Source organism: Pipistrellus hanaki, assembly GCF_964339955.1.
Source record: "Pipistrellus hanaki genome assembly, chromosome: 16".
Lineage (NCBI taxonomy): Eukaryota > Metazoa > Chordata > Mammalia > Chiroptera > Vespertilionidae > Pipistrellus > Pipistrellus hanaki.
The window spans coordinates 1,382,476-1,405,766 of NC_140518.1; the positions used below are offsets into that span (position 1 = coordinate 1,382,476).

The 23,291-nt window shown below is 68.1% G+C and overlaps 1 protein-coding gene across 4 annotated transcripts in view; it reads left to right on the forward strand.

Annotated features, from left to right (window-relative positions):
- RBFOX3 (RNA binding fox-1 homolog 3) overlaps nt 1-23,291 on the forward strand; it is a 103,329-nt gene that overhangs the window by 23,954 nt on the left and 56,084 nt on the right. The window contains exons 1-2 of one of the 4 annotated variants that reach the window (XM_084862024.1): nt 15,123-15,172; nt 16,753-16,817. The exons of 2 other annotated variants lie outside the window; for them this stretch is intronic. The gene's annotated coding sequence lies outside the window, so the exon portion shown is untranslated. Of the gene's footprint in view, nt 1-15,095; nt 15,173-16,752; nt 16,818-23,291 lie in introns of those variants that run through there. One more of the 4 variants, XM_084862023.1, reaches the window with a different exon arrangement.

Sequence of the window (23,291 nt, forward strand, 5' to 3'; positions counted from 1 at the left end):
CTGAGGGCAGCGCTGGGGGCTCATGGGCTTTTCTCCGGGGGCCCCGAGGGCGGGCGGCGTCCTTCCCGGAGGTGGACGCTGGTCTTGCTGACCTGGCGGCCCCTGGGCAGCCGCCGGGCCCCTCGCCACGGTGCCCCGGGATCCTCGCCGCGGTCCTCCTCGGACCCTGGACGCAGGTGACCCCCGCGGCGGGCAGAGGGGCCGCAGGAAACTGTTCATCTGGGTCGCGCGTCACAGTGAGAATTCCCGGCCCGCCGTTCAAAGGCACCTGTGCTCTGGCAGAGGAGGAAGAGCTGTCAGCAGACGCCGGGGAACAAAGAGGGAATTAGACGTAGCATCAGGGTGAGCCCGCCTGTGCGTGTGTGTGTGTGTGTGTGCGTGCGTGTGTGCGTGTGCGTGCGCGTGCGTGTGCGTGTGTGTGTGTGTGTGTGTGTGTGTGACAGAGCCGCCTCTCTCCTCGGGAGGGAGGAGTGGGGGGGGGGCGGGCGCAGATGGTGTGGGCGGGCCGGTGACCTTGACCTTGGCGGAGCAGCGGCCGGAGGGCAGCAGGCGCAGGGGGCCGCCTGCGCTCCCGAGGGGGAGCAGGACGTCGACCTCGGGGAAGGACCGGAAGGGCTCGAGGCACCGGGGCCCAGCACAGACCTGTGGTCCTGTCTGGGGGGATGTTCAGTTGGCGTCGCCAGGCGCTGCCCTCCCCTCTGCCAGGGCCCTGGAAGGTGGGGAGCCGGGGGCGGGCACCCGCTCTGCATTCCCCACCACGGCCTCCCCTGGTCCGTGCCCCTGCGCCCCGTCCCGTCCCCCGTGGCTTTCTTAAGGCACAGGCTCCACACGTCGTAGGTCTCCAAAGCGCGTCTTCGATGGAGGGCTCTGGGCCCCCTTTAGTTGCTCCCTTACAGTGCTCTCTGTAGGCCCGGCCGGGGTGGCTCAGGGGCTGCGTGTCGACCTGTGAGCCGGGGGTCAGCACAGGCCGGGGTGAGGGCTCCATCCGGGGCGGGGGGGGCGTTCGGAATGATGTGTCTTCTCCCGCTCCCTCTCCCTCCCTCCCTCTCTGAAGTCAGTAAAGATGGCTGAACGTTGTCTCTTGTTTGTGAGCTAGCACGTCGCTGGCCGGTCGTTATTCTAGAGGACTCTGTGCTCACAGCGCTCCCCAGGCAAGGGCAGACCGGCTCTTAAACTATTTAGTGCCTCCCCAGCTCACACGCTTGGCACTCCCCCCCACCCCCCCGCCCCGAGCACCTGCCGGCCTTGGGCTCCGCCCAACACCCTGACCACCCCACCACCCCGGAGCGTGGCCCTGGGGGCCGCTCCCACGGGAGACCCCACACCTGGAGCGTGGCCCTGGGGGCCGCCCCCACGGGAGACCCCACACCCGGAGCGTGGCCCTGGGGGCCGCCCCCACGGGAGACCCCACACCCGGAGCGTGGCCCTGGGGGCCGCTCCCACGGAGGCCGCGTGTCCTCCCAGCCTGCATTGCAGGGCGCGTGGCCCGAGCTGTGCGTTCTGCAGTGCGGATGCCGGCGTGCTCGCTGGGGAGGCCCAGGCGCGTGGTCTGCCAGGAAGCGATGGGAGCGGCGGGTTTTCCTCCTTGTCTGGGCTGAGGGAAGGGCCGGTTATAATTGTTCTCACCGTGACGCGCCCCCAGCCGGGCCCTGGCGGCTGTGCTCGGCCGGGGAAAGGGGCGGCTGTGCCTGTGGACAGAGGCCCACAGCGCCCCACGGCCATGGCTTTCCCCTGGGGCCGGGAGGTGGGGTGTCACCCACACGGCAGCCGCAGGGGCTGGTGAAACCCGAGCCCGGGGCGCGAGGATGGGGGATGGGCCGGCGGGTCCCACCTGCCACGGGCACTCCGCGGGCGGCACACACAGCAGCGGGGTCGCCAGGCCATGGACCCAGAGCCCCCCTCCCCCCCACGCGCTGGGGCGGGAAGCTTGGGGAGCGCCCCCCTACTTTGGAAGCTCTGATCCTGGGAGACATGGGGACGCCCCAACTTTGAACCGAGCCAGGCCGCCCGGTCCCCCTGGAGGAGGAGAGCTCAGGTGCGGGACGTCCCGTCTCCGCAGTGCTCTGTTCAGAGGACCCGACCCTGTGTCCACCCAGGGCGGGCGGGTGAGAGGCCAGGGAGGGGGACCCCGCGGAGGGACCTGGGCGGCCCCTCGGAGGGGTGCTGGCCTGGGGCGCTCCCGCTGGTTAGCATGCAGTGAGCGTGGCGCGGAGACGTGTAGATTTCCCTGCATGTGCGCCGCATGTCAATGCGGGCCGGGGCCGTCCTGATGGCGGGCAATTAGCGTGTTCTAACGGGAACAGATGTTCCGATCGCCTGGGGCCGGTACCGAGCGCCCACGCGCCGTCTGCTCGCGGGGCCGGCCGGAGAGAGCGCGGGCCGCCCTCCGGGCCCGGCGGCGGGGACCGGCAGCCGCGGCGGCTGTTCGTGGGGGAGGGAGGAGTAATAATAAAGATGTTCGCGGGTTATAAATAGTTCCCGCCGCTGACGGAGCGCTCGGAGGAGCAGCGGGCTCCACCGCAAACAAAGGGGGAGCGGGAGGGGGCCGGCTTCGGGCGGGCGGGGGCCGGAGGCCGCGGCCACGGAGACTGGACCGGAGGAGGGGGAGGAGGGGGACGGAGGGGGAGGAGGGAGAGGCTCAGGAGGGCTCTGCTCAGGCGGGCTCGTTGGAATGACCCTCAGTCCCTCCCCACAGTGCGGTAGGCGGGCTCGAAGCTGGGCCAGCCCGCTTCCCCCTCACCACCCGGGCCTCATGCGCCCGCCGAGCCCCAGAGCTGTGCCCCCGGGGGAGCCCCGTCCGGGCTCTGCTCAGGGTGGGGGCCCAGTGCCCGCTGGTGCCCAGCGCATGACCGGGCCGCATGGCACGGGCCGCCCGCCCTCGCGGTCAGGGGGGAGGGGGCACGCACGGGAAGGCGGGTCCTGGCCTCGGCGGGCCGCTCCTGGCCCCCTCCTCCTCCTCCTTCTCCTCCTCCTCCTCCTCCCCCTCCTCCGGGCACCATGGCGGCCGCTCTGAGGCTCTGCCAGGGCAGCAGGCTCATGCTCGCTCTCTCTCTTTTCGGCTTCTTAGAGCAAAACGGCTTGTTTGTTTTCCGGCTATAAAAAGAGCCGCCTCCCGCCCAGCCTGCCCTCCCTCCCGCCCTCCTCCCTCCCCTGGGCACGAGGTAACCAGCTTGCGGCCTCCCCCGGCTCCACACCTCGCACGCCGCCTGCCGGCCGCTGTCCGCGGGGCCTGTGCCTGTCCGCCCGCCCGGCAGGTGCTCCCGCATTGAATTGGGGCCGGGCAGCCGGCAGCCTCCTCGGGCATCGTGTGTCACTGGGTATCAGGAGGAGCAGGTCTTGGGGCTCAGACTCCGGCTCCCACGATCTCATGGAGCCACTCGGTCCTCGGAGCCTCCGTTGTCATCTTTCCTCGGAGGCACCTGCCGCTCCTGGCGCGTCCTGTACTCAGGTCGCTCAAGGTCATCGGAGGCTGAAGATTAGGTCGGAGCGGAGCGCAGGCTCGCTGTCCCTCCTCGTTGGCTGACCAGGCGTGTACGTGTGTGCGTGCGCACGTGCAGTGCGCAGAGTGTGTGGGTGTGCGTGCACATGTGCAATGTGAGTGTGCACGTGTGGGCACATGAGTGTGCACTGTGAGCACATGTGTGCACAAGTGTGTGCAGCGTGCTGGATGTGCATGCAGTGTGATAATCATATGTGCACGTGTGTAATGTGAGCACGCACACATGTGCAGTGTGAGGGTGCATGTGCGTACACACGCACACGTGAGTGTGGTGTGCTAACTGTGAAGATGCCCACACATGTGTGGCATGTGCTTATGTGTGCACATGCTCATACACTTGCATGCATGCTCACGTGTGCACTGTACACTTGTGCACACGTATGTAAAGATGAGGGAGAGCCCAGACCTCCTAGAAACCTCAAAGGCCTGGCCCGTCCCCTCCGGCACCGGCCACTGCCGCTGGGCTGGCGGGGCCGGGGCAAAGGGAGGAGAGAGAAATGGCCGCTTTTGTCAGAAATCAATGCACCCAGAGCCGTCCTCTCCGTCTCCCGTAGACAGTGTCCCCGCGGGAGAGCAGGGCGCCTGGGGGGGGTGCCAGGGCCCAGCTCTGTGAGCCGCTGGCTGTGGTGCCCCCCCGATGCCCACTCAGGCGGCCATCAGGGGATTTACGGCCGCCCGCGCCGCCCGCCGCCCCCTCCCCGCTCCGTCCCCGCCATCCATCACGGCCGCCGGGCGCCAGCGGGACCGTTAATCACGCAGACTTTCCACCGTGGCACCGGCTCTGCCGGGAGGAACGTGAACCGTAAAATTAAACCCGGGACCGGGGGATCGGGAAGAAAGATTTCCCAGCCCCCCCCCCCCCAGTACCCCCCCCCTCAGCCCCACACACACCGGGATCCAGAGCCCAGGCCCCACCGGATGGGTTTCCTCCTCCCGCCGGCCTGGGGACTGCCCCCCCCCCGCCCCCCCCACTGCTCTCCCTGCCCCCCCGCCCCCCCCCCCCCGCTCTGCTCCCTGCCCCGCCCCGCTCCCCCTCCTGCCCCAGAGCCGGCCCTCCGGAGGGAAGACGGACGCCTGGCTGTCCTGAGAGGCAGGAGGGGCACCTGGTGGGGGTGACCGGGTCTGACTGGGATCTGACTGCGGAGAAGGGAGGTCCCAGCACTCCGGCCTCTTGGGCTCCTGGAGGCCGCGCCCCGTGGGCCCATCCCCGCTGCCCCCCTCCCCCGCCCCGGTCCTGGGCCAGGCTGGGGGAGAGGGGAGGCCCAGGCGGGAGTGGCCCATGTCTGCAGCAGCACGCGTGTGGCCGGACTCCAGCCGTGTCTGGAGATCCACGCAGCACTGCGGGCTTCCGGGCGGGGGCGCGGGGCCGGCTCCGGGCGCTGGGCCTTGGAGAGCAGGGCCTGGAGGGGAGATGGGACAGGAAGCGCAGTGTGGGCCTGGGCCTGAGGCAGGGCCAGCAGAGAGAGGGGCGGGGGGAGTTCCCTGTCAGCTCCCTGGGGCGCCGGGGGGTGGTGTGTGTATGTGTATGCACACGTGTGCACACAAGCATGTGCACGTATGTGTGCAGAAGGATGGGGTGGCAGGCGCTGGGACAAATGCTCCAGACCCCAGAGGGCACAGCAACCAGGCCAGAGGCCTTCTGAACACCCCGCCCCCAGGCCAGGAGACCAGGTCCCAGGGTGCAGCCGGATGTCTGCCTGGGGTGGGGTGTTTGGGGTGGACGGCTCGAGAGGCCCCCGAGAACCTGCCCTCTGACCCCGGAGCGCAGTGACGGCGTGACGGGGTGACAGTGATTGGCAGCTGCTGTCGGAGGTGCCGCGGCGCCCCGCCCGGCTGCCCTGCGCTCATCGTTTATTTAACCGTCTCTCTCTGACTCTGGAGGCGTCACGGGAGAGGGGATGTGGAGGGGGCAGACACCCCAGCCCCGGAGGGTGCTCTGAGGGAACAGCTGTCAGTCAAGGCCAGGCCCCTCCCAGGCCTTGGGCACAGGTCCTGGTCATGGTGGGTCTGGGGTGGGGTGGGGACAGGGCCGACTCCAGAAGGCTTGTGGGGGGCAGGCAGCTGCAGGGGTGATGCTGGAAAACGGAGGCAGGGGCTCCAGTGCCCCGAGTGGCAGCGGGGAGGGGAGTGGCCGGCGGGGCCGGGGTGGGAAGGTGGGGCGGGTCACAAAGGGACAAGCCAGCCTGGCCTGGCCTTGGCTCCGGGCCTCCGTCTCTGACGGGGCTTCTCCCAGGAGCAGAGGCGCGGCCCAGCGAGGACCCTCCTGCCCTCCCCGGGGGACCGGGCGACCCCGGGCCTGGGTGGGGGGCAGCCAGGGCCCCAGAGTGTGACCTTCACAAACGGAGGAGGGCGGAGGCCGGCCTCGGAGGGGCCTCTGCCACCGGCCTCCTCTCGGCCCCCTCTTCCTCCGGGCGCCGGGCCACTGACCCTCCCTCCCGCTGCCCCCAGAGGCTGCTCCCCGAATGCGGCACCGCGCCCCCGCCCTGTCCCCCCTCCCGGCAGCACCGGGCCGTCTCCATGCGCCCACACGGCAGATGCCGGCTGCTGCCTGCTGCCTGAGCAGCCGCCCACGCTCCCGGGAGGCCCATCTGCCGCTGTGCCCGCGGGCAGGAGAGCGCCCGCAGGCCCGGGGAGGGCGCGGGGGGCCCGGGGCTGGGGTACGGGGTGACTGGGCTGTGGGGGGGTCACCTTCCCAGGCACGATTGGCAGGACAGGGTACTATGGCCTGCATCCCCAGGACCCGGTGCGGGCAGCGTGGGGGGAGCAGCAGGGGCGCGGGGCGGGGAGAGGGCACTCGGGGTGGGGTGGGGGGCGGGCCTTCAGGGCTGGGCCGCGTGGAGCTGCCTGTGGAGGACGGTGCACGGGCGCGAGCTGACGTGGGCGCCAACACCCGCAGGGCCGGAGGGGCCGGGAGTCGCTGTGCCCGCTGTGCCCGCTGTGCCCGCTGAGGCGGTCCTGGCTAAGCACGGTCCTGAATGGAGGGGGTAACCCAGGCGCCCGAGGAGGAGGGGCAGGGAGGCATCGGAGGCGCACGAGGCCACAGCCTGGTGTGTGACCCGCGTCCTCGGTGACAGCCCGGCTTCCTCAGGGGCGTCTCCCCCCGCGAGGCTGCCAGGCATCCCCGCCCCCCAACCCCGTCCTTCCGGAACCCGGGGCGGGTGTCACTCTGCAGATTCCAACGTCCCCCACGCCTGGCCTCGGAGGGGCCCCTGCACGGGTCACCCTGCTCCTCTGAGCCCGCGGCCCAGGAACCCGCTCCCCTGGGCACCCGGCTCCCAGGCCTGCCCCTCCCAGCCTCTGCCAGCGGAGCAGCCGCCTGGCATTGCCCGCTCCACCTCAGACCTAACCCGCACGGGCACCCCGCCCGTGGGCAGGAGAGCGCCACCCGCTCCTCTCTGGTTGCCAAGGCCCAGGAGGCGAGACCCCTGAGGGCAGGCGCGCCTTTATGGCCTCTGCCTGCGGCTCTGCCCGGGCCAGACCGCGGGAGCCAGCGGCACGCTCAGGGGCGGGAGGGGCCTGGGGAGGGGTGTGGCTGGGATGGTCTGGGCGTGGGGAGGCGCAGGGGGCCTTTGCTTCCTCTGGAGGCGCAGGTGGTGGTTCTGACCCTGCCGGAGGCCGCAGAGCCCACTGTCCGTGGCCGGGGCCTGGCCAGGCCTGGACTCCTCACCCGGCAGCTGGGCGGCGGGGCCCGAGGTCCCGCCCTTCTCCTGCACCTGGGGTGCACCCTCAGGGCTGCGTGGGAAGGTCTGTGCCCTCCCCCTCTTCCTGTGGGAGCAGCGGATCCCTCATGATTAAAAAGCAATAATGAGCTCTACATAGTGAAAAAAAGTAATAATGACCCACGAAGGAACTCAGCTGTGCATTACCCGAGGGGGGGGGACCAAGCTATTTTTAATGGTCTCCATGGCGACAGGTTTGTTTACAGTGGTCGCCCCTCTCCTCTCAGCTCTGCAATCGCCGACTTGCATCTTGTCACCGAATGCCGCCGCCGGCATGTCCGCGTTGTGGAGAGGAGCGGGGCCTGGGGCCGGGCGGGGCGCGGAGGGTGCCGCCGAGCGCGGGTGCGAGGGTTCGAGGCTTCCCTGCAGCTGCCCAGCCCCTGTGCCCTCTGAGCGCTGTCCGCGCCCTTCCCTGCAGGGGGCCTGCCTCGCCCGCCCTGCTGCCCGTCCTCAGACGCCCCCCGAGCCCCTGCTCCCCAGAATCCTCTTCCTTTTAAAAATATCTTTATTGATGTCAGAGCGGAAGTGAGAGCAAAGCCTCAGTGATGAGAGGCACGCCCCCCACCGGGATGGAGCCCGAAACCCGGGCCTGTGCCCTGACCGGGAATCGAACCCTCACCTCCTGGTTCCCGGGTGGACACTCAACCGCTGAGCCGCACCGGCGGGCCAGAGGCCCCCCTCGCTCAGGGCAGTCAGGCGGGTCCCAGCCTCCCCCCGTCCAGCACATGCGAGTCTGGCAGGGCCACTGGCTGAGGGCACGGAGTAGGTGCTCAGCTAATGCACACGACAAGGAACAGCCCAGGGCCCGTCACCAAGTCAAAGCCTGCTCACAGGGCTCCCTCCGGCCTGCGATTCTCAGGGGTCCTCCTCCTCCCTGTCCCCCCCGCCCCCCCCGGAACCTCCTGTCTTCCTGTCACTCCCGCCTCCTGGCCGAACCCCAGCCAGACCCGGGCCTGATTGCAGTTTCGTGTGGTGAGTGATTGCCTCTCCAGAGGAATGACATGCTTCTGGGAGAAGGCAGACACGCTCTGCCACATTTCCACGGTCCGCGTGCCCGGAGCATGGAAGGAGGCCCTCCCGGCTCCCCCGGCAGCCCCTCACAGTGGCCGGCGCTCCAGACCTCCGCCACCGCGCTGTCACCGCCCGGCTCCCGCCAGAGCCCGGTGTGCCACTCACTGAGTGTCCGCAGGGCGCAGGGGCGCGCTGGGCGTGGGGGCCCGTAGCTGGCCCCCCACAATCGCTGTCATCCTTCGGAACACCCAGCCCTGGTCGCTCTGTGTCCCCCAGAAGGTGCCCCTCGCGCAGCAGGTAACAGCTAAACCGCCAGGTGACTTGGCGTGTGGTTCCGTGTGGGCTGCTGTGCAAACCCCACAGACAGGCCTGTTAGCACCGGCTGCCAGCTGGTGAGCCCAGAGGATGTGTGGGCGAGGGTCCTGCTTCCGGCAGACGGAGGCAAGGGCCGGGCCCGAGTGGGGCTCGGGCAACCCAGCTGCCCGCCCTGTGCCTGGGGGTGGGGCAGGGCTCCTGGCTGGACGCTGGCCCTTTAAACCACAGAACGAAGGAGGCCTCACGCTGTGGCTGGGCCTCTGAGCCCGTCGGCTGCGGTTGCGCAGGGGGTATTGGTGGCACCTGTGGCATCCTGGCACGTGGCTGCGTGTCCCCACATTGGAGATGAGGAACCGGAGGCTCAGAGAGGCCGCGGGAGCCGACCGGGGTCCGAGTCTCGAGTCTCGACCCCAACCCTGCTCCGCACTCAGGTGCCAGGTGTGCCCGGCTCTGCCCCCTCCCCCTACCCTACCCCCAGGCCCTGCCCCCTGCCCCTACCCCCAGGCCCAGCCCCCTGACTCTGCCCCCTGCCCCCAGGCCCTGCCCCCTGCCCCTGCCCCCTGACCAGGCCCTGCCCCCTGCCCCGGCCCTTGGCCTCCTCTGCTCACCCCGGTGTCTGCCTCCCACATCCCGACAAGGACACTGACAGCCAAAGGCGCCCGGGCCCAGGGCACCTTCTCTGGAACAGCCGTGTGGCCCGCGGCACCCACAGCGCCTCCTTCCAGGTGCCCCCCATTCCAGCGCCCCCACCCCCACAGGCGCCTCGCAGCCTCCCCCTCCCGCGCAGACAAACTCCCGCCATCTACGCCCGGGAACCCACGGTGACGAGGGCTGGGTGCCCAGACCCCCTGCCCCCCTTCGGCCCCTCCCCCTCAGAGAGGAGGACCCTTGGCTCCCGGCTCCCGGCTCCCGGCGGAGAGAATGGAGCTGTCAGCGCTCAGGCTAATGAGCCTCACTCCCACGCGGGTTCGCAGGTCATTTGCTGGCCCAGGAGGTGCCAACCGGGGCTGAGCAGCTGCCAACGGGTCCTGCCTCCCGGCCCTCCCACAGCTCCGGAGACCCGCTGTCCGCTGAGCGGGGCTGCCCATGGCGGCACCCACAGCGCCCACAGCACCCCCAGGCCCCTCCCTGGCACTCACGGCCCCACCAGGCTCCAGGCCGGGCATGGCCACACCTGCTTCTGCTCTCTCTCAGGCGCCTGGCGCCCGGGGAACCAGGTGCCTCCTGCAGGACACGTGTGGGCGTTTCCGTGCCGCCCGAGGAACGCCCTCACTGGGCCCTGGAGGGGCCGGCCGGCTGCCTGAGCCCATGGCCCCCGGGAGGATTTTTCCGGGCCTTTCTGTCCTTCCTCCCTGTTCTGTCTGGTTCAAAGTTAGTACCTGTTTAGAGCGGTAGTACCCATGGTCAACCACCTGGTGGCGCAGGCGAACCACCCACAGGGCAGCCTTTGTGGGTGAACCGCCCCAGCTGGCCCGTGGATCGTTCTAGAACCCGCCCCGGTGAAGTGCATGGGGTGGCTGCTGTGAACACAGGCCCGGGGCTGCAGGAGGGACAGTGAGCGCCCACGTGGCTGTTCTGAAAGTCTGGGTTTTCCTCCCGCCGGCTGGCTGACCGCGGACCTGTGACCAGGAGGTCACTGTTCATTCCCGGTCAGGGCGCAGGCCCGGGTTGTGGGCTCCATCCCCACTGGGGGGCGTGCAGGAGGCGGCCGGTCCACGATGCTCTCTCCTCATTGAAGTTTGTTTTCTCTCCCTCCCTCGCTGACACCAATGTAAGACATTCTGTTAAAAAAAAAAAAAAACACGTGTTGCCGGGGCCTGGTGTGTGGGGGGCCGTGTCCTCGGCGTGGAGGAGCTGTCCCCGCTCCCCCGGCAGCTCTGGGCCTTCTGAAGTCCCAGAAGCCGGCGTTGGCGGGAAGGAGGGGGACACACACGGGAAGTTAAGGTCCTTCTGTCGGTCGGGCCTTGTCGGGAAGACCCTGGGCGAGGCAGCGAGTGGGCACGCGGAGACGTGGCGATGGGACTGCCTCTCGCTCTGGACGTTGCCGGCCTTTTAGTGCTTTCTCCCAGAATTAACGGCAGGTGGTTCCCGCCTCTGTCCACGGGGAGGGCGGCCCCGGCTACCGGTGCGGCTCGGGTTTACCTGAGGGTGGAGCACAGGTGCTCTGGGCTGGCCCGTGAGCTGGCCCTGCTGTACCGACCATCACCACAAGGCGGCGCCAAAGGCCGCGGCACAGGCAGGGCGCAGTCTTCCCAGGATGCAGGATGCGCACCTGGCCCCTGCCCTCCGCCTCTCCTCCCGGCAGGCTCCAGCCACCGGCCACGTGGTCTCCTCGTGAGCGGCCGGGCCAGTGGGGCTTGTTGGAAGAGGCGCCCAGGCCTGTGCCTCCCGGCCGTCGGCAGACGGTCTCGGGGACGCCAGGACGGAGCCAGGAAGCCGGATGGGCCTCCGGACAGGCTGTGGGCGCTGGGTTCACCGCGTGGCCTCGCCTGCGTGACAACGTCTCTGAGTTGCACACGTTCCTGGTGCTCTCGCTCGGAATTCCAGTTCAGGAAAAGGAAGTGCGTGTGCGCGCGTGAACTCACACTTACTAGTGACTCAGCACCCATGGGGGCCGGTGCAAGAATCATGGATCGGCTGCCTCCGGCACGCCCCCCACTGGGGATCCAGCCCACAACCCAGGCCTGTGCCCTGGCTGGGAATCGAACCCTGACCTTCTGGTTCATAGGTCGACACTCACACTGAGCCCCGCCGGCCGGGCCACTGCATTCTAAATCCTGTGGGCCACGGAGAAGGCCACTGGGACCCTTTGGCTGCCGAAGAGCTCTCGCCTTCCTTTGACATGCTGTTTTAAAGCGGAGGGTGGCTTTGTTTGTGTATTGGCTTCTTATAGGTATAACTGACTTTGTAGCAGAAAATCAAAAAAATATTTGCTTATTGCCTTTTTGTAAAAAAATGAAAGCTATGGGAAATTTGAAAAAAAAAAGGAGGAAGAGGAGGAGAAGGAAACGGAGGAGGAAGAGGAGGAGGAGGAGAAAACCAGTGGACAAATAAACTCGAGAGCCACAGTTTGCCAACCACTGACCTAGGCCAACACAGTTGCGGATGCTGGTCAGCAGCGTTGCCATGGCAGCAGGAAACCTGGGACCAATTGGCCAAGGTGGGGAGCAGTGCCATGCACGTTTCTCCCACGAGGTGGCAGCAGTGTCCTCGCGCAAACCACCTGCCACCTGCCAAGTGAACTTGGGATCCAGGAAGCGGGAGGGGGGCCGGGACCTTCCATTGGACCCCGTCTCTTACAGTAAAGAAGCGGGGGGCCGGAAGGGAGGTTTGCTGACCCAGTGGCCTGGGTCCCTACATACCCCCCCCCCCCAAACGCACGTCTGCCTCAGTCGGGGCCTCATTTCCAATCCATCCCACCCGCGTGGCCGGCACGGAGCCGGGGAAAGGGTGGCGATGCTCTGGCTGGGCAGGCAGGCACTGTGGGGCAGAGGGAGGGAGCAGAGCGCCCATTATCAGGATGAGGAAACAGGCTCAGGCCGCCCCCCGTCCCCACTCCTCTGCCCATGGGGAGCTGGTTCGAGAGCCCGGTTCCGTCCTCGGTGTTGCTGCCCTCAGGTGGCAGGTGGCAGGTGCTGAGGTGGTGCAGTGTGTCCGGGCGTGTCCGGGCGTGTGGGGCCCGGTCCTGGTGGGAGCAGTGTGTCCGGGCTTGTGGGGCCCTGTCCCGGTGGGAGCAGTGTGTCCGGGTGTGTGGGGCCCTGTCCGGTGGGAGCAGCAGCTGGCGAGGTCAGTGTGTCCAGGCGGGACCCTCGTTGAGTGTGCGGCTGTCAGAGCCGTCGCGGGAACCTCGGTGACGTGTCCGCGGAGGAGATAATTGAAAATCAAAAAGACTTTGTTAATTTGATTAGCCGGTGCTGTGGCTGGATTGTTCTCCATCAGAAGCGATTTAATTCTGACACGCAATTAAGTCCTTCTGCTGGGAGCCTCGCGGCAGCCGGCTGGGGCAGGAGGGCCGGTGAGGGGAGGAGGTGCTCAGTGGTCGGGGTGGGTGCTGCCAGGCACTCAGAGAGGCCAGACCGAGTGACAGCTGGGGTTCAGGGGGCCGGGGCGGCTTCCCCAGAGGAAGGAGGGCCGGTGTGGGGGCTCCGAGCCCTGTGCCCAGTCCCTGGTGGCCAGAGGGCGGGCTGTTGGATTCTCAGGAGGAGATAAGGGGGAGCCGGGGCCGATGGCAGGTGAGTCCCCTGGAGACACGGCCCTCGGGGGCCCAGGGCGAGGGAGCCGGTGGCTCGGCCCTCCCCCCATGCGGCCCCTGGGCCCCACGTCCTCGCCCCCCTGGAAGCGGGAGGGGGGCCGTGGTCACCTCTCCGGGGAGTCAGCGACGGGTGTCTGTCAGTCACTCACGCCTCCCGGGGGTCAGACAAAACACAGCGCATCGGGCGGGACCTGGGCCCCTCCGGGCAGCGGCGGCTCGTCTGCAGTGCTGTCCCCGAGGCCGGGCTGTGACCGCCGCCCGTGCCAGGCGCCGGGACCCGCTGGGAGCAGCTGTAGCCCGGCTCGAGGGCCCCAGGGACTGGAGCGGGTGGGACAGGAGACACGCTGCCCGGCGAGGTCCGAGGTGCTTGGCCGGCGCTCAGGCCCGCCTCCCAGGCCTCTGCTGGTCCCTGTGTGAGAGAAGAACCGCCTGCCGGCTGCAGGGCTCAGGGGCGGAGCGCTGACCTAGGAACCAGGAAGCCAGCGTCCGATTCCCGGTCAGGGCACAGGCCCCGGCTTCTGGCTCCATCCCCAGTGGGGGATGGGCAGGAGGCAGCCGATCCATGATTCTTTCATCATGGATGTTTCTCTGTCTCTCTCCCTTTTCCTTCCTCTCGGAAATCAATAAAATATATTTAAGGGAGAGAGAGAGAGAAGAACCAACCGACTCTGACCGGCATCCCCCAGCCGAGAGGAGAAAAAAATACACCAACAAATGCCAACAAAATACCCATAAATTCCCCTGGAAGCCGTGGCGGGGAGGCCGTGCTGCAGGCTGGCGGAGGAGCCGCCCGCCCGCCCGCCCGCCCAGCGCCGCGGCTCCTGTTATTCCCCGCCCGCCCGGAGCTCCCCCGCGGCCTCACACCGCTGACGGGCGTTCCCGAGGGAAGGCTGCTGCGGCGGGAGCCCAGGCCGGAGCCGCCGGGCGGGGCGCGGGCCTCTGCTGCCTCTCACGGCCGGTGGCCGGTGGCCGGTGGCGGGCGGCGGGCTTGCAGGCTGCGCCCGGGAGCAGAAGGCCTCCCTCCTCGGCTGCTCCGACGGGGATGCGCCGAGCAGACCTGGCGAGGGAGCGAGGAAGAGGCGACCACCGGGGCAGGCGAGGGCCGTGGTGTGTGCCCTGCCCGGCTCTGGTGACGGTGGGACAGACGCCCACACCTTCTGCCGCCCCCCCTCCCCGCCTCCTGACCCTCATGGCTGGCGCCAGGAGCATGGAGCAGAGTGGTTACACACCAGGAGGGCAGGGTGTGGAACCGTGCTGACGGCCTGAGCAGGTGCAATGGAAGCTGCAGAAATGAGCTGCAGCAGGTGAACTTTTGGATGTTCCTGTGCGTGTGCGCACACACATGTACATAGGCACGCACATGTGTGCACACACTGCCATAAGCACATGCCTGAATTCCTGTGGGGGTAACTGCAGGTGCACACACATGTACAGGTGACCACAGTGCTGTGTGCATGACTCAGCACGCGCGTGGGCGCACGCGTGTGCACACACACACAAACACACACACACTTCCATAAGCACATGCCTGAGTCCCTTTGAGGGTAACCATGCACATGCCCACACATGTACAGAGGCCCATGATGCTATGTGCATGCCTCTGTACACGCACACACACATATGTGCTTGTCTGAATTCCTGTGTGCACAACTATGCAATGCACGTGTGTGCGCAGCCATACCTGCGTTCCCGGGTGCACGCGTGTGAGCCGCAGACACGCAGAGGTACATTCATCCTCCCTTCAGAGGGCTTTTTGGGGCGCCAACAGCCGCCACCCCAGCCCGTCCGCATGCCGGTTGTCCTCCAGAACGTGACCCTCAGACGGGAACAGGGCTCAGTGCTTGGCCCCTCCGCCCCCTCCCCGTGTCTGTGGGCACCCCAGCCTCTTCGACTCGCACTTGGAAAATCCAGCCCAGCCCCAGCCTGCCCCGTGGGTGCCCCGGGCGGTGAGCGGCCTCCTGCTTCCTCCGGGGCAGTGTTTGCAGGTGCTGTGCCCCTGACCTCGACCTGGGGCATTTTACTGACGTCAGAGAGGAGGAGGGAGGGGGCGAGAGAGAAACACCCATGATGGAGAATCGTCGATCCGCTGCCTCCTGCACGTCCCCTACTGGGGGCGAACACAGCCCAGGCCTGTGCCCTGAGCGGGAATCATACCGGGGACCCTGCAGTCTGCAGGCCGACGCTCTAGCCCCTGAGCCACAGGGCAGGGCCGTGCTAGCACACGTGTGACCAGGAGCAGGGGACGGGCGGTCGGAGGTGGAAACGTGCTGTTTGTGCTTCTCCCCACAGCGCGGGTGGAGTCTGTCCGTCCGGGAGCCGTCGAGTTTCCCAGCTGCCCTCGGCCTCGGCTGGCCCGTCCGAGCCGCCTGCGGACAGGTGAGTGCGAGGCGTGCCTTCTCCCCCGCGCTGGCTCTCCGGTCCCGGCCTCGGCTCTCCGGTCCCGGCCTGGAGATGTAGGTCTGGGTGCTCAGGTGGGGTGTGGTCACCAGGGGGCGCTGTGGGCCCACGTGGGATGTTTGGGACAAGGGCAGGACCTTGGGATGATGAAATGGTGGTCTGGACTAGCATGTGTATTTAGACTCCAAAAAAGGTCCCGCCCCCCCCCCCCCGCCGGGAAAGAGGCGGGCCCACCCCCGCCCCGTCCTTCCTGGACCCATTGTGCTTCCCCTGCTCTTCCTGGACCCGTCACCAAATGCAAATCGGCGAGTGTTTCATAGACAATTAACAGACGATCGGCTAGGGGGGAGGTGAGGAGGGAAATGGCTTAGATTACCCTCAGCTGCCCCCATTCCCTCTCTGCCTTTTCGTTAAGCTCCGTCTGCGGCGTCCTGTGTGCCTGAGTCATTCCGGCGGTGCCTCCCCGCTGCCCCGGGTCTCCCACGGGCCTGGCCGGGGCTGCACACCTGACCTCAGGGCCTCGCAGGTCAGCGGCCCCGGCACCTGGCAGAGGGCTCGGGACTAGCACGGGAATTTAGGATCTGGTTCCAGGATGCTGGGGCGGGCGGAGACCAGGCGGTGGCGCTCAGCTCCCAGGCCTGCTGCCGGCCGCCTCTGTGGCACTGCCCAGGTCCCAGCGGACTTAGCACCCTTTGCTGGCTGGGACTGCCTGTCCGTGCCAGCTCTCTGGGCTCCCGGGGGTTCTGGCCGGCGAACAGCCTGGCGGAGGCCCCGCCCGCTCCCAGTGCCAGGGCAGGAAGTGGGTTAACAGATGCCGAGAAGAGCCCTCCAGAGGGCCCGGCCCACTCTGTCCCCGCCGCTCCCAGAGCATGGCCGACGGGCCCCGGGCGGGGCGTGGGCTCCTGTCACCCCCTTCCCTCCCCCCAGGCCCAGCGCCCAGCCGGCGGGTCTGAGGACGGCCCAGTGGGGCCTTTGGGGGGGGGCACACAGTGGAGGGTGGATTGTTTTCACGAGGCCACGAGCCCTGGAGGCGGTGCGTGAGGTCAGAGGTCGGGAGCCTGTCTGCCCGGGAGGGTGGATGACGGATGACCCACAGCCGGACCCGTGCCTCCTGCAGGCCGGGCCTCCTCCCGTGTGGCCCGCGGGCTCAGCCCGGGCTGACGGCGAGGCCGAGTGGGGTCTGAGGGATGCGTGGGGGCTGCCAGGAGAAATAGGATGAGAAACAGCACGTGGAAGGGGGCTGGGGTGTCTGCAGGCAGGGGGGTGAGTGCACGGCCCCAGGACGCAGCCAGGCCTCAGGGCGGCGGCCTGGGTGCTGCGGGCCCCGGCACCTGCGGAGAGCGGTCAGGCCCGGCACCGAGCCCTCCGGCTGGGCAGCAGGTGCTCAGGGTGGACACGGACCAGGAAAGCGTCTGGCCGGTGGGCTGTGCCCAGCCGTGGTGCGGAACCGTGCTGCTGCTGACCGCGTCCGCAGACGTGTTTCCGGTGGAGGCACCCCCACGTGACTCCATTTCATCAAGGAGAAGCTCCGTCATTTACTTACCCCCCCTTCCCCGTAGGTCTCCCAGCACAAAACAGGATCAGCCGCTGAGCCTGTACCTCATTTCCCAACACCCATTAGCAGGTAATTATTCACACCCGGAGGCGTCAGCAGGGCGCCCTCGGGGAGAGCGTCCGTGATCCACCCTCAGCTCACTCCACCTGGCCCCCTTCCCAAGCTTTCCCGTCACAGAGCACGCCACACCACGCCACAGGCCACGTCACATACATGTCACAGAGCATGTTACACACACACACGTCACAGCACATCACAGAGCACCTTTACGCTTACCCAGCGGCGGGCACTGGGTGGCTCCCACCTGTCGGCTGTTGAGAGCGCTGCTCTGGGCGGGGGTGGGGGGGTTTCTGCGGACGGTCCTGCCTGGGGGAGGGGATCTGATGTAGAGACTCCCTTCCCAGCAGCCTTTCTCTTCCCTCACCTCTCACTCACACTCACTCTCATACAGTCATACACACCATTCACATGCTCACAACATATATTCACTCCCACACACTCACATTCACACACACTCACACACACTCATTCACTCACACACACACTCATTTACTCACATTCACACACTCACTCACACTCCCTTTCACAGTCATACACATTCCTATGCTCACACCCACACACACTCACATTCACTCACACTCACACATACACTCATTCACTCACATTCACACACTCACTCACACTCCCTTTCACAGTCATACACATTCATATGCTCACACCCACACACACTCACATTCACTCACACTCATACACACACCCACACAAATTCACTTCACCTTACACTCACATTTACTCACACTCACTCATACTCACGTTCACTCACACACTCACTCACACTCACTCACTCGGGAGCAGGGCCCCGCCCCGTCCTGCTCTCTGCACCAGCCACCACGCCCCGCGCTCGGCCTTACTTACCAGCCGGTCCCGCGCCCGCCGCCTGTCTCCGGCCCAGCGGCACCTGCGGGGCTGCGGCCAGTGCTGACTCCAGCAGCTCCGCCACAGCGGCCGCCTCCCTCCCGCCCGGGCCGCAGCCAGCAGGACGCGGCACGCACTGCAGCCACCGCCGCTGACCGCCGCCGCCAGCACGGGCACCGTGTCTGCCTGCCCGGCCACTGAAGTCCTGCCCTGATGTGTGGGTCCAGCCCGGCCAGGACCCACCCTCACCCTCTTCTGCCCGCCCCGCGCCCTCCCACCCCCGCTCTCCCACCTCGCCCGCGCCTGCCCGGTGCTGAGGGCTGGCCGTGTCCGGCCGCCATGCCCTGCCCTGCCGGGCCCTGACCAGAGGCGCGGCTTGCTTTGCTGTCTGTTTGTGAATCCTCACCTGAGGGTATTTCCACTGGTTCTTAGCCGAGTGCGGCGGGGGCTGTAAGGGCCCACAGCCTGCCAGCTCCCCGCTGAGCCAGCCCTGAGCTGGGGAGAGGCCCCCGGCAGCCGTCCCGCCGAGGCAGCCCACCCGTCGTCTGACCAGAGGCGGGCTGAGGGGTTGGCGGCGTTGTGGGGAGCTGGTGCGGGAACGTCCTGGCCTGTAAATTAGTCATGAGGCGGATCCACCAGCACCGTCGGAGCCCGCCGGTGGTTACTGATGAGCCAGGCACACGCACCGGCCGTATTAAATATTAAACCGAGTGCGACGCTTGTAGCTGTGTTTACAGCTCCCGGTGCAGACGGAGCCCAGCGGCCCTACCCGCTGAGTCCCGAGGCCCCAGAGGGTACGGGATCGGACAGGGCTGAGTGTGTGTGGGGGGACCCCGGGGGGGGGGGGACACACGGGCTGAAACCAGGGCCTGGAGCCAGCCGGCAGCCCCAGAGAGCCAGCGGGCAGTGCCCAGAGGGCAGGGCAGACCACTCTGTGGCAGGAGGTGGTGTGGGGTCCCTGCAGCCCCCCTCTGTTGGGCGATGGGGACAGAGTGGGGGACGGAGCTGGGATGGTGTGAACCCCGCCATTTCCCTGCAGACAGGGGCCTCCCCGCAGCCCAGGGACGGGCTCCACACTGAGGCACGTCAGTGTCAGAATGGGCCGTGGCGCCACGCTGAGCTGTGCAGACACCGAGGATCCATTTCCCGACATGGGAGGCTGTGTGTGTGCGGCCCAGCGAGGGGCCTTCCCTGGAGGGGCCGGGGTGCAGGGGGGGCACTGAGGCCGAACCAGGTCCAGCTCCCAGGACGCTGAGACGCCGGCAGAGGCTGCCTGCGCGGAGGGAAACGCTGATGATCATCCCAGCGCCATGCGGTTTCAAGCAAGCGTGGCCGTGGCAGTGGGTGTGGGCGTGGGCATGGCCTGGGAGCTGAGGTCACCGATGGCACGTCGGGTCGGAGGCGAGGGGGGGGGGGGGAAGGGGGCGTCACACAGCCCGCGGAGAGGGAGCAGGAGCGTTGAGGGCGGCAGCCCTGGGCGGGCTCACTGAGTCCTCGGGGGGTGGGGGGGGAGGGGAGGGTGGCAGGATTGGTGGCCGGGGCGGGGAAGCCGTTTCCAGGCTGCCTGCCGGGTCCCACCCAGGAAGCCTCCGGAACGAGCTCATGGAAACAGCGGGACCTTGAAAGGGATTCGGGAAGGCAGCCTTTCTGGAAGCTGGGAAGTGCTGACCTGCCCTGGGCAGGGGAAGGGGGGACTGGAAGTCACAGCCGAGTGGGGGGTAATGAGTTCCCACAGCTCCGTGTCCGCGAGGAGGAAGCGGCCTGGGACGCGCCGAGTGCTCGCCCCGTTGTTCCCAGGAGCCCGGCAGCGGGGGCGGCGAGTCCTTCCTGAGGGCGCGGAGGGCGCGGAGGGCGCGGAGGGCGCGGAGGGCGCGGAGGGAGGACGGTCTCGCTGGGGGTTAAACCCTCGGTAACGCGAGGCTCTGAGCCGGCCGGCTGCCCCAGAACCACCTGCAGACCGTTACAGCCGGGACCCCAGCACCTGAGGGGAGGAAGCCGCCGCTCAATTAACAGACCCCCAGCTCCCGGGGCCGGGCCGGGCGGGCTCCGCAGGCGAGGGCAGCTTTGCTGCTGGAGTTCTCGGCGCACGGCTGCTTTCTGGACGGGTCGCTGCTGTTCTTTGTTTAAATGTGTTTTTATTGACTTCAGAGAGGAGGGGAGAGGGAGAGAGAGACATCAACGATGAGAGAATCATTCACCGGCTGCCTCCTGCACGCCCCCCACTGGGCATCGGGGAGCCAAAGCCCGGGCCTGTGCCCTGACCGGAGTCAGGCCGGGCCTCCTGGTTCACAGGCCGACGCTCACCCTGAGCGCGCCGGCCGGGCTCACAGCTGTGTTAACTGCTGGCAGCTCTGCCTCTCCTGGACCGTGGTCCCGGGCAGTGATGACAATCGGCCCGAACCGTACCGGGGCCCACCCTGAGGCCGGGGAGGAGGACCCAGGACCGGCGGGCAGGTGGCAGGCGGGCGGTGAGAGGAGCCTGGCCAGGATTCAGCCCCAGCCAGAGGGTGCTGTGAGCTGCCTGTGGCCGCTGTTACAGGTGGTCTCAGAGGAGACACATGAACCCCCCCCAGCTCTGGGGACCAGAAGCCTGGGAGCGAGTGTGGGCAGGACCACGCCCCCACCTAGGTCTGCGGGGGGGGGGGGGGGGGGGGGCGGGTGTCCTTCCTGCCTCTTCCAGGGCCCCGGGCGCTCGGGGGTTTGTGGCTCTGTCTGTCCAGTTTCCACCTGTGTCTGTCTTCATTGGGCCTCTTTTTGGCGTCTCTCCCCTTCCCCCCTCTACCCCTCTTCTCCCACCCCCATGGGCACACGTCCTTGGATGGAGGGCCCAGCCAGACCAGGACGGCCTCCTCTCAGGCCCCGATTTCGTGCACCTGCAAAGACTCTCTCTCCCTGTGAGGTCCCGGGTACCGGTTCCGGGGTTAGGCCTTGGACACCCAGTGTGCGAGGGTGCATCCACCCCCTACACGGTTCTGCCGTGTGTCGGGCGCCATTCCAGATGCGGCGACAGTGGGGAGGGCCTTAGGCCCCGGGGCTTTGGCACCTGTGGTCTGCCTCCCGCGGCCTCACCTGCGCAGCCTGGAGAGACGCCGCGGGGGGAGGCGGACTCGCTGAGGCTCAGAGCGGCCCTGCCTCCGGCGTCTGGGCCGGATTCTTTGCCAGGCGTGGGGCCCGCCGAGAACAGTTAGCCCCGACTGGGAGCCGCGTCAGCAGAAAGCCGCCGAGTGCCTTCCTGCTCCGAACAAACGGCGTGAATCTGAAGCGCTCCGGAGCTGACAAAGCGCCTATAACACCCCACGTCCCCACGGGCGCCCCGAACCTGCTGGCCCCTCCAGCGCGCTGAGCAGGGGAGGCCCCGAGGGGAAACCGGGACCGCCCGGCCGAGGCCGCGCTCAGCCCGGTGTCTGCGAGCCGCACGCCTCCCGGAGCCTCTGGTCCCGGGGAGGAAGCCCCAGGGGAGCCCCGAGAGCCCCATCAGCCCCGGCAGGGCACCCTCCCGGGCTCAGGCCCAGCCACTCAGCCAGGTGGCAGCCACCGGAGCGGCCAGGGCCCATTCTCGGGGCGAGGCCTCGATGCCTCCCTGAGCCCCTTACCTTCCCGGGCCTCAGTGCAGCTGCTGCCCACGCCTCAGCAGCCAGGGCTTTGGAGGGAAGGAGGGGGAGGCTCGCTGGAGCGTTCTGTTCCTGGGAGCTCCGGTCCGGCTGCCGCAGGGCCGGCCTGGCTCTCCCGTGGCCCAGCGGGCACGTACGTGGTCACCTCGGAACGCAACAATGATCGTGGGGTTTCTCGGGAGCAGTGGCGTGCTGACCCCACTTAGGGTCCCGCTCCGCTCGCAGTGTGATTCACAGAGATCTCTCCACGGCTCCCCTTCAGGCCGGGCCGAGGTGGCACTCAGAGAAACGCTCCGTCCTGTGAGCCCCGCGAGGGACCCAGGAGGCCGTGGCCCTGAGCTGGGGGTCTGCGGTGTGGGTCAGGGGCCTGCGGCGTGGGTCATGGGCCTGCGGCGAGGGTCAGGGGCCTGCGGCGTGGGTCAGGGGCCTTCGGTGTGGGTCAGGGGCCTACGGCGTGGGTCAGGGGCCTGCGGCGTGGGTCAGGGGCCTGCGGCGTGGGTCGGGGGCCTGCGGCGTGGGTCGGGGGCCTGCGGCGTGGGTCGGGGGCCTGCGGCGTGGGTCGGGGGCCTGCGGCGTGGGTCGGGGGCCTGCGGCGTGGGTCGGGGGCCTGCGGCTTGGGTCAGGGGTGTGGGTCAGGGGTCTGCAGTGTGGGTCAGGGGCTTGCGGCGTGGGTCAGGGGCCTGCGGCGTGGGTCAGGGGCCTGCGGTGTGGGTCAGGGGCCTGCGGGCATGGCGGCTCCCTGCTCTGGGACCAGGGGGCCTCGGGCCAGGAACAGCCGAGATTTACCCTGAGAACGAACCTGTGATGCCGACCTGAACCCTCACCCCTGGCTTTCCCCTCCGCCAGCATCTGTCCCCAGGGATCCGGCTCCAGCTGCCCGCACCGCAGGCCAGTGCGCTGGGACCGAGCCTCTTGGGGCCGGGGCCGCCCACGGAGAGCCTGCTGGGGCCTGCAGCCCGCGTGCCGGCCGAGGGCGAGCCCCACTTTCTCACAGCCAGCTGGACGACAGCAAAGTGCGTGGGCTCCCCAACCTCTCCCACCCCCACGAGACCTCTTTCTCTTTCTCAGAAGGAAGGGGGAGTGACAGCAGGTGCCTCCCGCCCGAGACACCCGCCGCCCCCCAGCCTCTGCCCCGCATGATCACTGGGGCTGGGCCGGGTCGGGGTAACTGGAGCAGGTTTGCAATTAGCTCTCCAAGTGCTGATCTCATTAAAGTAGATGAATTATTGATTGGCTGACACTCAGGCTTTTAGTGAGTGGCGCCGTGCCATCGCAGTGCCATTGGCCTCGGCGCTGGGACGTGGCCGCCCGGCGTGGCGCTCTGGGTAGGTGGCGTGCGTGCGTGTTTCGTCCTAATGTCTCCTCCGCGCTGTTTAGCTTTGGGATCGAGGTGGACTCACATGAGACACGAGGGGCCAGTTTATAGGAACGGGGGCCCCGGAGGCCACGCTCGCCTCCCGCAGGAAGGAGCGGAGCCCACAGCCTCTGACCTCCGGGCTTAACCTTGGGGGCGTCAGGATCTCAGCTCCCGAGGCTGCTGGGATGGCAGCTGAGCCGGTCCCTGGCGCTGGCAGGCGGAGGGTGCGGGCGCCCCGGCCCGAAGCAGAGATGGAAGTCGGGGGCTTGGTTTGGGCTCTGCGTCAGCCCCAGCAGCTCCACTGTCCCCCCACCCGGGTGTCCGGCAGGGGCTTCCTCTCCGGGGTTCTCTGGGGGAGGTGGGGGAGGGAGGGAGGCACCCAGCCAGCCCGCCCCGAGCCTCCGGTGCCCTGGGGTGGGAGCAGCGCTGGGCCCCGAGGCCAGGCGGGTGCTGGCTGCTGAGCCCGCCGGCCGCCTGCACTGCTGAGTCAGCGTCTTCCCGCCTTCCCTTCCCGGGAGACGTGCCGCCCAGGGGGGTGAGGGGCCATTAGAGGCGGCGGCTCTGCCAGCCCCCGCTTCTGGCCCTCTCACTCCTTCCGGGGCCACGGGACAGCGCCCTGGTGGGGAGATGGGGGTATGGCCGTGCCCCTCGAGGTTACGA